The sequence below is a fragment of the Dasypus novemcinctus genome, chromosome 27 (genome assembly GCF_030445035.2).
Source record: "Dasypus novemcinctus isolate mDasNov1 chromosome 27, mDasNov1.1.hap2, whole genome shotgun sequence".
NCBI classification, from domain to species: domain Eukaryota; kingdom Metazoa; phylum Chordata; class Mammalia; order Cingulata; family Dasypodidae; genus Dasypus; species Dasypus novemcinctus.
Genome location: NC_080699.1, coordinates 26,596,986 through 26,610,577, shown reverse-complemented (window position 1 = coordinate 26,610,577; position 13,592 = coordinate 26,596,986). Strand labels below are relative to the sequence as shown.

Sequence of the window (13,592 nt, the reverse complement as noted above, 5' to 3'; positions counted from 1 at the left end):
ATCTGCCTCGCCAGTTGCACATAAACATGAACACAATGCCTTCTCTCTCGCACTAGACAAGGCCACACGTCAGGGATGGGGTTGTCCGGGATGGGGTTGTCCGAGTTCGCGGCTGCAGCCCCCAGCCCACCCCTGGGCAGAAGCAGGCAGGGGCCCCCGGCTTCTCATGGTGGGCAGCAAGGTCTCTAGAAAGATCCAAATACCCCAGCCCTGGCTCTGGGGAGACAGTGACAATTCATTTTATGCAGAAGCTCCCTCCTCTGCTCCACTGCCCGGATAAACACTGACTCCTCCTCTGCTCCACTGCCCGGATAAACACTGCCAAAACGCCCCGGCTCACCTGGCAGGGATCTGCGATGGAGAGTTTTTAATTGGGTGCAACCCCATTTGCCCCGGAGCCGCCGGCTGCCCCCCCGCCCCCCCACGCCCGGCGGAGGCCTGCTCAGCGCAGGGCACAGCGCATCTCACTGCCCTCCAGACAAACCACCCGCCTTCCCGGCTCCTTACTTCCATTCTGGAGGCATCTCCAGAATCGGGACCAGCCCAGGAAACTGAGGCAGTTCTGCGCATGGCACTGCAAGCACCCAGCACAGGCAAAACTGCCAAAAACCACCCAGGGTTTGCCGCACCCCAGTTAGCCAAGGAAGGCGGTCAGCGTGACAGCGCGAGCCTCCGCGCCTTCCAAAACCCCACTCCCACCGAGAGGGCTGCTCCTGCAGACCTGGCCTGAGCCCCTCCGAAGCCCCACCTCTGCCCCTGGCAGGCTGTGTGACTTTGGGGCAACCCATGTAACCCTCTCTGAAACCTCGGTTGCCCCACTCATAGAAGGCGAGTTGTCGTAAGGATTAAACGAGAAAGCGCGTGAGAAAATAGCTCACAGCCTAAAATGTTCACCAAACATTAGCGGCTGTTTCCCTCAGCGTCATTCCAGGTCTCCTCTTGGACATTCTGTCAAGTGACCGTACTCTAGCCATTATAAACCTGGCCATTAAAAGCACTTAGAAAAAAATTCCTTTTAAATTGAAAATGTAATGCACATAAGGGAAAGCACACCTGTGTGTGCGACTCATGATTTTTTTCATATAACCAGCTCTTAGATGAAAAAAAAAAAACACAACAGGACATTATCAGCACGTTCGAGGCTACCCTTGTGCCCCCTTCTTAGGGTAACTCCTATTCCTGACTTCTGTTGCCACAGAGGCTTGTGCCTGCTCTTGAACTTTACAGTAAACAAAATCATGCCTTTGTGTCCTGAAGCTCTTTGTGACTTAAGAGGCCCCTGCATGACTGTTAACCTTATCTGCTCTTTTGGAAGCTCATGAGATTCAGGTTTTTATTGTTTCCCATTTTACTGCTGAGCAAAACGGAGGCTTCAGATAAGTCAACCCACTTCCCCAAGGGCTGCCAAGTCCAACACCCCCCTCCTGCCCCCCTTTCACCACCCCAGGCCCACTTCCTGCACCTCAAGCGGTTGCCCCCCTTCATTGCTGCAGTCAGGTTCACCCCTCCCCGGAATCCTGCTTCCTCCAGGAAGCTTGCTTGGATGGCTCAGAGGAGAGCCCCCGGCTTGTCCTGCTCGGCCTCAGCTCAGCACGGGACACCGGGTCTTCACACGCAGGCCCTGGCGTGTGCCTGGCGTGTGGTGCGTTCACTGCCTGCTGTCGGCTTGTGCCGTGTCCCCCCCCTCCACCTCTTTTCCACATGCCTATCAGAGCCACAGCTCCCAGGGGGCAGGGCCAGCTTCTCTGACTCTGCCCAGCACAAGTGGGGCTGGCCAGAGGCTGGGCGACAGTGAGGGCCACCGCTGAATCAGCCCCAGCCGGATGGAGAGTAGTGGGAGCAGAGCACAGCCTCCCTGGTTGGAAAAGAGATTCATTTTTCCCATATCCGTGGCTACCTGTGACTCAGTCACAGGTCTTATGACCGTGGGCAAGCTACATTCCCAATCTGAGGCTCAGTTTCCTGATTTGTGAAATGAGATGATTGGACTGAATCTGATGTGAGAAATCCATTGCATCCTGTGCCGGTGGCAGACATCACCAGTCAATCCCAGAGCTCCCTCCCACAGAGCCCAGGGCCTCAGGCTCCTTCAGCCCAGCCCTCGGGCCCCACCACCTGAAGTCAGCAGAGGAGAAGAAATCCATCTGGCACCCTGACTTGACCTGGTCACAAGGACGCTGTACCAGTGGCTCCTGGTGCAGTTCGTGACCACGCATCAGGAACCAGGAGGATAAAGGTGACAGGACTTCATCTCATTCTCCAGTTGCTGGCTAGCTCTTTGCTGTCCCCACACAAAAGCAGCCCAGTCCTAGGTCCCCAGCCATGCCCACTCCCCACCCTGCCCGCTGCCCCCCTGCATAACTCCTTCTACTTGAGGGTAGAGTCCAGGGGTGCACACGGTGCCCCCTCACATTGCTTGTGCCTGGGTGACACCCCTAGGACTCTGGCCCTTGCTCCAGAGCCTCCTCTGACTCACGGGGGCTGCAGTGTCCCCTCCCACCACATCCCAGTTACCACCTTTGCTCCTACTAGACACCCCTGTCCATTCTCCCCAGCCCCCTAAGGCGGGGCTCAGTTGAGTTGGAAGAGGGGGGCAAAGTGCTTAGGGACAAGGCCCAGGCCCACTCAGGGTTACCCTTCGCTGACCCAGCTCCACAATGGGTTACGCGAACCGGAGACCCTAACCCCGTGATCCACCGGGGAAACGTTTTGAGATCCACACAATTGACCGTTCAACCCCACACACCTATAGGCTGAAGGCAGCCCACCCAAGCTGTCCAGAGCTGAGGTTCATTGCTAGCCTAGGGCTTCAGTACCCAATTGGTTCACAAAAGAAGCCATTGACTCAACAAATATTTACTGAGCACCTACTATAGGCTGGTACTGTCCCAGTTGTTGGTATGGAATGCTGAGAAGCCGACACAGCCCCTGTACTAGTGGAGCACACGGCCTTGTGGTGAGACAAATGCTGATCTCTGATGACTGCTCTGAAGTCCCCGACGTGGCCTGACCTGGCCGCCCCACCACCCATTCTGACCTTCCCACAGGTGAGGCAACCCCTTGGCTACTTAAGTTCCTCCCCTGCTGGGGCCTGGAGGCTGAAGCAGAGATGCCTACTGGTTCCTTAGAGAGGTAAATGGCCACTTTGGAGAAGCAGCAGAGAAAAGGGCAGGCTAGGCTATGGGGGAGGCTGTGGCTCAGCTGTGTGCTTTGTGCAGGTTCTCTGTGCATCTGTTTTCTCTCCTGTAAGCAGAATGAATACTAACCATGGTAGAGGAATGCTGTAAGAGTCTGTGATGGCATGTAAGGGTGGGAGGTGCTTAGGCAATGGAAACTTCTAGAAGCAATAAGTGCAGCAGCATTGCTGGCCCAGAATATATAACAAAGGGTGGCTCTACTGCAGTTCCTAGGACCCTGGTCAAGTGCTGAGCAGGCCACTCTCCTCTAGCCTTCCTTAAAGAGGAGCTGGGTGGGGGAGGGAGTGGGTGTAGGTCAAGTGGTTGAGCACCTGCTTCCCAAGTATGAGGTCCTGGGACCAATCCCTGGTGCCTTCTATAAAAAAAGAGGAGCTGGGGGAAGAGAGCCCACCCACCCACCCACCCTCCCAGCCAGCGGCCTTGTGCGGGGGAAATGCACTTTCTCCACTGACTTTGCGCGACACAGTTGGTCCAATTGCCTTGTTTACTTCCAATTTGCACCCCACCTGGCAGAGCTCATGTTCCAGCCTGTTTACCTCGGACCCCAGCAGGACGTACTTCTCAAAGGAAAGCGGGATAGTGCAATTTTTGCTCAGGGGAACTGGCAAGATTTCTCCACCCAGTTGCTCACTGTACTCTTAGATTTGGGGCCACTGAACTCCTTGACTCTCTACTGAGGTGTCTGCAGCATCACCTGAGCCTCCAAGAAGCTCAAGGGAACAGTAACCCCCCCACTCCTCAAGCCCCTGGCTCCAGGACCTGAGCCCAATCGAGCATGGCAGACACAGAAGAAGCCTGTGCCCAAACTAGCCTGGAGGAGAGCCCGTCCTGCGCCCACGGTGGCATGTACCCAGTACACAGGAACACCTGGGAAATGGGTGCAAAAGAACGGATGGCCAGCAACCCTCAGCACAGCTCTCCTGGCCAGAGATGTGGCCACTGTCTCCTTCATGAGGTATGTCCTGGCTGTGGACATTTCTCTGCCCCCAGGCCATCATCTTCCTGGAATTCAGTTTGGGGAAGAGAGTCTGGTACAGAAACCTAGATGGGATGCTTTTGAACCTGGCTTTGCTTCTTGCTCATTGGGTAGCTTAAATCCTGAAGGCAGGCATGGGGAAAAGTGCTTCAGGGGGTCCCAGGAGGAAGGTGGCAGTGGGACCCACGGGAAGTAGATTTGGCATAGTGTCTGGAAGACCCTTCTGGTATTTTTAGGAGCAAGTCCGCAGCATTTACTGAGCACGGCTCTGTGCCAGGCAGGGTGCTGGGTGCTTTCACAGGCTTGGAGCTGCCGTCCTGGGGCGGGGCCTGCCCCATGTGTGGTCGAGAGCGTGGCCCAGTCTGCCTAATGTATATCCTGGCTCTGCCTTTTACTTGGACAAGCCACTCAATCTCTCTGGGCCTCAGTTTCCTCGTATGGAAAACGAGATGACAGTGCCTTCTTCAAAGGGTTGCTGGAGGATCAACTGAACACAACGAAGCCTCTAGAACAGTGGCTGGAACTCCGTAAGCAGGAGGCGGCGGCCGCGGCTGGGGCTGGTGACGATTCTGTCTGCAGAAGAGAGTGCGCCTCGGGTAGGAGGACGAATGAAGCGGGATCAGGGTCCTCCTGGGAACACGATTCTATGATTCCACGATCTACCTAATGTCCCTGGTTTCAGTTTCCCCAACAACAAAATAAGCACTGTCCTTCCTGGGAAAATGCTGCTTTTCTGGGTCTGCGGTCTCAGCCCCGGGAAGCGCCACTGCGTCACCCCGAGGCCATGGGCGGCCCTCAGAAGGCTCGGGGGTGGGGGGTAGAGGGAGCCCTGGATCCTGACCCAAATTCTTGGTCAAATAGTTGGAGGTCTTCAGCCTGTGGCTGGGACCCTGAGGGCCAGGGACTGCGTTCCCACTGCCCTGCCCACCTCAGCCCTGGGGCCTGGGGATCCGAGGGCAGGAAGAGGCAGGGAAGGCGTGGGCCCCCCACCCAGGAAATAACTCCACACGGGCTGCTGGCCTCTCACGGGGCCTCAGGGCCCTCCCTAAGCCCCCCACCCCAGGCTTCTCAAACTCTAGAAAAAGCCTCTACTGCTTCCAAAGAGAGAGTGGCCTGAGCACCGGGCGCTCGCCAGCCTCCTAAGGGCGCCACTCTGCAGCGGTCTCATGAGCTGAACGCACCGGGGCACCAAAAAGGTCAAAAAATGACCTTAAGCGTAACAGGTTTCTTCCAAGACCCGCCCCATCGTGCTTCTGAGAGCCCAAGACCCCGCTTCGAGCCCCCTCCTGAGAACCCAGCCCACAACCCTGCTGCCAGCCCGCTGGGAAAACGGGCAGCAGCAACTTGACCTTGGCCCTTCCCAGCAGGGCGGGGTGGGCGGCGGCCTCGTGGGGCGCAGCCTCGCCTGAGCACGCTCACGAGTGGGCCTCACGGGGGCTTCGGAAGCTGCATTTGCCTTTCTCCAGCCAGGCCCTTCCCTGGGTGGACCCCACGTCGGAAGGGACAGGCCCCTGATTCAGCCACCACTGTGGGAGCTCGTTTGGGGGGGCGGTAATCAATTCCCCCAAATAGCCAATACTGCCAGTGACCCTCTCACTCAGGAAACGAGGCCAAGGAAATACTAACATTGGAACGTATCAGGGATCGGCCACCCCTTCCCAGGCTGATTGATGGCTGGACAGGCTAGAACTGAGGCCGAGGGCATCAGCCCACGAGAGAGCTTGGGCGACCCTGCAAAGAGAGGAGGACTATGAGAGGTAGTGAGGGGCGCTGAGAAGGCGGGAGGAGGGAAGCAGATTTGACCCAGTGGTTAGGGCGTCCGTCTACCACATGGGAGGTCCAGGGTCCTTGACCCATGTGGAGCTGGCCCATGCGCAGTGCTGATGCGCACAAGGAGTGCCCTGCCATGCAGGCGTGTCCCCCGCGTAGGGGAGCCCCACGTGCAAGGAGTGCACCCATAAGGAGAGCCGCCCAGTGCGAAAGAAAGTGCAGCCTGCCCAGGAATGGCGCCGCCCACACGGAGAGCTGATGAAGCAAGATGACTCAACAAGAATGCAAGCAGACACAGAAGAACACACAGCGAATGGACACAGAGAGCCTACAACAGGGTGCGGGGAGAGAAATAAATAAAAATAAATAAACCTTAAAAAAAAAAAAAAAGAACCCAGGGGGAAATCAGGGGACGATCAGCACATGCTTCACCTACATACATGTGTGTACACATGTATACATGTGTGTGCATGCTCATACACACACACAGAATTTTTACCACCAGAGTTTGAAATCAGAGTTTGGCTGGGTACAAATTCCAACTCTGCTTCCTGCCAACTATGGGACTTTGTGTCTATTCATCATCCACTCTGAATCTCAGCCTCCTCATCTATAAAATCGGTATAACAATAGCATCTTAAGGTTATGAAGGGGATTAATTAAGATAATACATGGAAGGCACTTTGCACCCTGCTTGGTACATAATATGCATTTAAGGGCTGTTGTCATTGCCATGGTTCTTACTAATTCATCCATGTAACAAATATTTACTGAGCACCTAAGACGCATCAACCCAGTGCAAAAAACAAGACTTACTACGCCAGCCCCGAGGAGCTCAGGCTAGAGCCTTAGAGAAGCAAAATCATTCACAGATTTTGTTGCTCTCCGGTTTTGCCTGGATGCTGGAATGGGACCACAGGATTTGTTGACGTCTGTCTTTCCCAACCCCTTACTCCCAAGGGGAAGGCATGAGACCTGTGGAAAGGACGCAGGTCGGGGAGCCTGGAGCTCAGGGCATCCGTCCAGCTTGTCCCTGCCCTGCTGCGTGGCAGGCAAGGGTCAACCTCCCTGGGCCACAGGGCCCCCTGGGGGACCTGGCTAAACCCAAGCTAGACTTCCGTGATGATTAAAAAAAAATAGTCCCTGCTGCCTCCCAAAAGGGCGATCCCACCCTAACACCAAGCTTGCTAGAGAGTTCTTCTGTAGGGTCTGATGAGCGGGACAGTGCTGGGAGGGACACGGTAAAGATGAAAACAGAACCGTACTCGTGGCAACAACTGCTCCGAGTCACTCAGCACTTGCCACACCACGGCCGAGGTTCACAGTGGTGGGTGCTGAGCCGGCCAAGCCACACGGCCGGGACTGCAAGGGCCGGGGTTGGAGTCCCGTTCAGTCTGATGCCAACCACTGCGCTTCAGGGCCCTGGAGTAGAGACGGAGGAGCCCCCCAAGGCCACCCCGGCAGGGCGAAGGAACCAGAGAGCTGCCCCCGAAAGGCAAGCGCGGCGCTTCACTCCCTAAACAGTCTTCCTTCTCGGGGAGTCCCCACCAAGATGGGGAGCGGGGAGCAGAAACCGGTCAGCCCAGCTCCCCCACCCCCCAACAGGCCCAAGATGCGCCTCGACCTTCCCTTCTTCTTAAACTTTCTTTTTTATTAAGTGTGCCTCGCGGCCAGCTTCTCGCTTACACATCTCAACCTCCTCTGGGCTATTGATTTCTCATTCTATTAAATCCTTCTCTTTAACTCCGGCCCTTAAACTCCAGTTCCAAACATGTATTTACTCCAGGGCGGCTCTCTCAGGCCTGGGCTGGCCCCCCCTGCCCTGGGGTCACAGCACTTCCAGGTCTCCGGGGCAGCGTCTGTGGGTTTACGTAGCACATCCCCCCCCCCCCCCCCCCCCCCCCGCCTGAAGCCTTCACAGGCTCCTCCCACGCAGGAACCCCAAGAGGCGGAGTTCATTACCCGCCTGTTTTTATAGAGGGGAAACTGAGGCTGCAGTAAGTGTCCTGCACCACCTGTTCCCAAGACGGCTCTCCTTACACCGTTTCACAGCCCTGCCCCCTAAACGCCCACAGCAACTCTGGGCACCCCCTAGCACCTCCGGGGCTGACATCCGCCCCCCCCAAACAGCGATAACCGCCACCCCTTGGTTTTCCAGCTCCCCGTGAGCAGACTGCTTCCCACCAGGCGCCCCTCTCCCTGCTTCCCACCAGGCGCCCCTGTCCCTCAGCCCCTCGAGAAGGCAGAAGCGACCTCTCCTCAGCCTCGTTGCCCCCCAGGCTGCTCCGGCCTGGCCTCGGGGCCAGCACCCCCTTTGCCCCCTCTTCACGAGACCTTCCCTGGAGATTTCCCAGCTGCTCCCGCAGAAGGGCCTGGCGCCGGAGCACTGACCTGCACGTGAGGAAGCAGGTCAGGGCCTGCCCCAGGCTTGGGGAGCACCCCCCACCCGGCCAGGCCCCGAGGGGTTGGACACGACGGAGGGAAGTGGGTCACACACGTCAGAGGGTGCTGTCTGCCCCAGGACGCCCCAGGACACCCCTTCCCAGAAGCCAGAGACCACGGCCGCCTCTCCCCTCCTCACCCCCACTTGCTATGAATTTAACTCTAACGGCGTTTGTTAAACAGGAGGTGAGGTCACTCAGATAAGACAAGCCTTTATTTACTGCCTTCGCCGTGCAAGGCTGCAGGTGTACAGCCGAGAGCAGAGCAGGCGTGGCCCTGCCCTCTTGGGTGGAAGCTCCTCTCTGGGTCCTCTGCAGGTGACGGGCCGTGAGGAAGGAAATAGAGAACTGAGAGTCTCAAAGGGCTCCAGGCAGAGGGGGACCGCCGTCAGAAACTCCTTCGAGAGGGACGCACACTTGGCCCAGTGGTTAGGGCGTCCGTCTACCACACGGGAGGTCCGCGGTTCAAACCCCGGGCCTCCCTGACCCATGTGGAGCTGGCCCATGCGCAGTGCTGATGCACGCAAGGAGTGCCCTGCCATGCAGGGGTGTCCCCGCATAGGGGAGCCCCACGCGCAAGGAGTGCGCCCCGTAAGGAGAGCCGCCCAGCGCGAAAGAAAGTGCAGCCTGCCCAGGAGTGGCGCCGCACACATGGAGAGCTGACACAAGATGACGCAACAAAAAAGAAACACAGATTCCCATGCCGCTGACAACAACACAAGTGGACAAAGAAGAAGATACAGCAAATAGACACAGAGAACATACAACCGGGGCGGGTGGGAGGGGGAATAAATAAATAAATAAATCTTAAAAAAAAAAAAAGAAACTCCTTTGAGAAAGCAGCCCACGGGCAGGCAGCTCGAGGGCCAGCTCTGCGTGGGCTCCCCCCACCCTCGCCCCCCCCGCTCCCCTATTCTGAAACAGCACCACCAACCTCTCAGCACCCTCCCGACACATCACCCTCAGCACCCTCCCGACACATCCTGCTCCCTTAGCTGCCATCTCCAATCTGTCCACCAGTTCTGCTATTTCCAGGAAATGTCACGATGTCACACGAAGGTGGCCCCCTGGCATCACCTCCTGGGCCCCTCTTTCCGTACCCCATGATACTCAGCCCAGGAACCTTCACTGACTGCCCCCAAAACCCACCGCCTCAACCTCCAGCTGTCTTTCACGGTCCTCTTGAAGTGAGCTAGTTCCAATGCCCACCCCCTCTTCCCACGATTCCGTGCAGGTGCCCACCGTGCCCACCTCACCTGATCCTCAGACCCCTCTGCGCTCACTCTGCCGCAAAGTCCCACCTCTGCAGTGCTGGGGCGCCCCAATGGCCCTGCCCCGCCTGAACCTCAGGGCCCCACACCAGCACACACTCTCCAGCCGGGCCCCTCCACCCCACGGGCAGACCCCCTGAAGGAGAACGGACCTGTCTCCCACCTCTTCCCAGCCCCCTTCGGTCCCGGCCACTACCAACTACCCAGTCCTCCTGGGCTGCACGCAAATGACTGAAATGTGCACAGGTTTAGAGAAATCCCTGCGGGGAATTTTTTCAATAAAGCAAAGAGCCTTCTCCCCACCCCCACTCCACCCCCCCACCCATCCCCCTTTTCTTTTAAGCAAATGACGTCACACATAGGAGAAGGAGCCAGGGGCCTGGAGCCCTGCACCTGCTGGCTGCCTCCTGGGACAGCGTGTGTGGCCTCAGGGGGCCTCTTTTGGACCCCTCTCCTCATCTGTAAGAAATGGAGACAACCGACACAGGCAGCTGGGGAGACCGAGCGAAACAACCAGCCGGCGACGCAGCCAGCACCGTGTTAAACTGACTCTGCCCCTCCTTCCCACAATTTACCCTGTGGTACTATGGCATGAGATTTTTTGAAATACTGGATTTACTCAATATAAGGCATATCCTATTTTATGTAAAAAAAAAAAAAAGTTTTAATAAACAACAACTCCTTTTTACATTCCTTCTTGGACAAGAGCCAATTGAGGGGACAGGGAGGAACAGAGGATGGAAAAAGCCAGGAGGCAAGAGGGCGTGGTCCTCGAGGGACTTGCCCTCTGGGTGAGGAGCAGGAGTGGGAGCTAAACCAGCACACCCCAAAGCAGTGGGAGGGGTCCACCCAGGGACTGGCCTCTGCGTGCCTGCAGGGGCCGCCTCCCACTTTTACAAATCCCATTCCCGTCCCTCTCCCCTTCCACGCTGACAAGACCCCTCTGAGGCAGGCAACGGTATTCCCAGTTGATGAGAAGGAAACCGAAGCGCAGGGAAGTCGAATGGCTCTGTCCCATGATGACTACCTGGACTGGTACCCGGGTGGCCCGACTCATACCTGCTGGAGCTGCCAGAGCCACTTTCTGCTGGGACAGAGGAGCCAGGAAGGTTTCCTAGGCAAGTGTGGGTCCAGCTGTGCCTGGAAGGCCAGGCGAGACATGGATGGGCAGGAAAGAGGAGGGAAAAGGGCCTGGTGCAGCAGGGTGGCCGGGAGCGGGCAGAGGCTCCCATCCAAGTTGCCAGGATGTGCCACAAAGCAGGCGCCACACTGTGCAGGGCCCGAGGCCCAGGCTAAGGCTCTGGGACTCTATCCATAGCCCAGGGGGCACCGCGGGCTTTGGGGACAGGCCCCTGTGTTAAAAGCACTGTGCCTTGCAGGAAGACCAGTGTGGAGTAGCAGTGTGCCTGCAAGCTGCGGGCTGGGAGGGGGGGGGCTGTCGTCATGGTAACAGGGTAAGGCACTAAAGCCCCGAGTGGTGACAGTGGTAGTGAGAAGGGACAGTCAGGCCAAGCACTGGAAGCGCCCAAAAGAACCGAGAGGGCCAGAGGGAAGTAGAGGGCAGAGCTGACCTGGGATGGGGGGAGAGCCAGATCAGCTTTAGACAAGTTGGGTCTGAGGAGTGGCGGAACTTCTGGCACCTTCGGGCAGCCAGTCTAAGACCGAGGCCCGAGGCCCGAGGCCCGAAAAGACCAGCCCGACAAGGAAGAAGACAGCCAGGCTGATGTTGGGAAAAGTGATGGAGAAGACTTGCTGCGTGAGGTGGGAGAGGTAGAAGGGCTTTCTGAGCACAGAGAATAGTGGAGACCGTAAAAAGCAACCAGCAGCAGCAGCCAGAGCACTGGACTCAGAGTCCAGAGGCTCTAGAGGAAGCTGTGGCACCTTAGACAAGTCATTTGACTTGGAGCCTCAGTTTCTGCGGAATCGAGGCTCCAGCCCAGATCAAAGGCTTCAAGGGCTGGGGTGGTGGCTTACAGGGGTCGAGATCAAATGAAGCAGGTTTTCTGGAAAGCATTTAGGAAACACATAAGGGATTAGTACTACGCAGAAGTAATAAAAGATGCTTTCTTCCCACACACAATCACCGCAGCTCGCCTCCCCTCATCAGCCACATAACCAGCGGCTTCCTACTCGTTGCTCTTTCTTGTTTTCCAAGCAGTTCCCCCCAGGGCTCTTCTGCCCACCCTTCCTTCCATCTCTGTAGGGTTGTGGTCCACTCTCCAGGACCCCCAGCCTCGCGGCAGCCGGGAAGCTCTTCCTAGCATCTACAAAAGTCTCTGCTCTGTCCTAAGAGGAAACTAAGCTGGAGAGCCAGACCAAAAAGCAGAACCCATCTCTCCAAAGAACTTTCCACGCTGGGGAAAAACATCAGCCAAGGATCAAGATGCCCAGAGGGGGGGATGGGAGAGACAGAAAAAAGCAAGTTCTCCTGCCAACCTCCCCTCCACTTACTCCCTGCCTCTTCCCCAGCCCGCAGCTCCGGGGACCAGCCCTGCTGGTGGGTGGCAGGTAGCAGGTCCAGGGGAGGACGGGGGGCGGAGCTGGGGAGGCAGGCAGGAGGCTGGCGGGCAAGCCTGGGCCCCAGTTCCCCATTCCACGAGAAACGAGTAAAATAAGGAAAATTAAACAAACCCAGACACAGTAATGTGTGCATATTAGATTAACTCTTCAAAGGGTCGCGACCTTGAGGAACACATCCAGCCAGTGGGGAAAATAATAAACCTGATTATCGATGAGACGTGAGCTGCAGCTTCAGCAAATAGAGCCAGCCTGACCATGCTCAATGGGGTGCCCGGGGGACCCGTCTCCCCTGGTGGGACAGAACACAGCCGAGCCGCCCACCCTCGTCTCCCGTCACACCGTCACCGGCCCTCAGGGTGGTCAGGCAGATCCAGACTCCTCTCAGAGCCCACCGCCCACATCCAGGGGCTCCGGAAGGGTCCCTGCCACCCAGCTGGCCCTGGGTAGCGAAAGCGAAAGCAGTCCTCTTTGTGTCTGGGCCAGTGCTCTGCCTCTTGGGCTGGGGCTGGGAGACAATGCCCCTTGCCTGGCAAAGGTGCCCAGCTGGGCCCAGAGCCCACTCCTTCCAGACGGCCCTGGCCCTTGGGAGACATGCCCAGAAGAACCACTGGAGGGAGGCAGGGAGGTGGCACCGCATGGCACCACCAGACATCAGCACCAGGAGGAAGATGGCAGCGCAAAGTCCGGATGCCAAGAGCTGTGTGGCCGAAGGTCCAGTGGAGGAGCAGCCCGGCCCGCAGTGCCTGGCCACTGCCAGGCAGACCCAGGCGGACCGGCCAGGCGCTCCTGCCACGGCCTCCTCCTCCCGCCCCAGAGGCCCCAGCCAACTCGCCCAGGCTCCAACTCCTCCCCGTCACTTTCCCAGCTCAAGGGAGCCAGGCAAGGAGACACAGGTGCTTGGAACCCCTGTCCCAGCTGTAGCTAGCGCTCTCCTCCCCTGCCCGGGTCCCAGCAGCGCACAGCTGGGCCGGTCCTCGCGGAGAGAATCCCCATCAGCTCCCCTCCCCCTCGGCTCTCAGCCCCCTCCCCCATCGCACGCCCAGGGCAGGTCTCCAGAGTTTCTCCCTCACTTCCCGGCCGGGTGAACTCAGGTAGGAGGGGTGGGGGACCCATTGGTCCAGGCAAAGAGGGTCAGTGCTGACAGGACGCTTTTCCCCCAAAGCAAGGCGGCTTGGAAAGGGGACGGGGATGGAACCCAGCGCAGGGGCAGGGGGCAGGCGAGGCAGATGGCAGCCAGGAAAGGCGGCGGAGGGGGCTCCGGGGCCGAGCCGAGCTGCGATGGGGGGGCAGCAGCCTGGGCGCAGCGGCGATCCGAGGAGCGGAGAGTGGCGGGGGTGACGCGGGAAGCCGGCGCTGGGCAGGGGCCGTGGTCCACGCAGGGCGCAGAGGCAGGGCTGGGAGTTGTACCCGGCCAGGG

At 58.1% G+C, this 13,592-nt stretch overlaps 1 protein-coding gene across 2 annotated transcripts in view; it reads right to left on the bottom strand.

The window, feature by feature from the left end:
* GRIK4 (glutamate ionotropic receptor kainate type subunit 4) overlaps positions 1 to 13,592 on the bottom strand; it is a 453,432-nt gene that overhangs the window by 439,266 nt on the left and 574 nt on the right. The gene's annotated exons all lie outside the window — the stretch shown is intronic.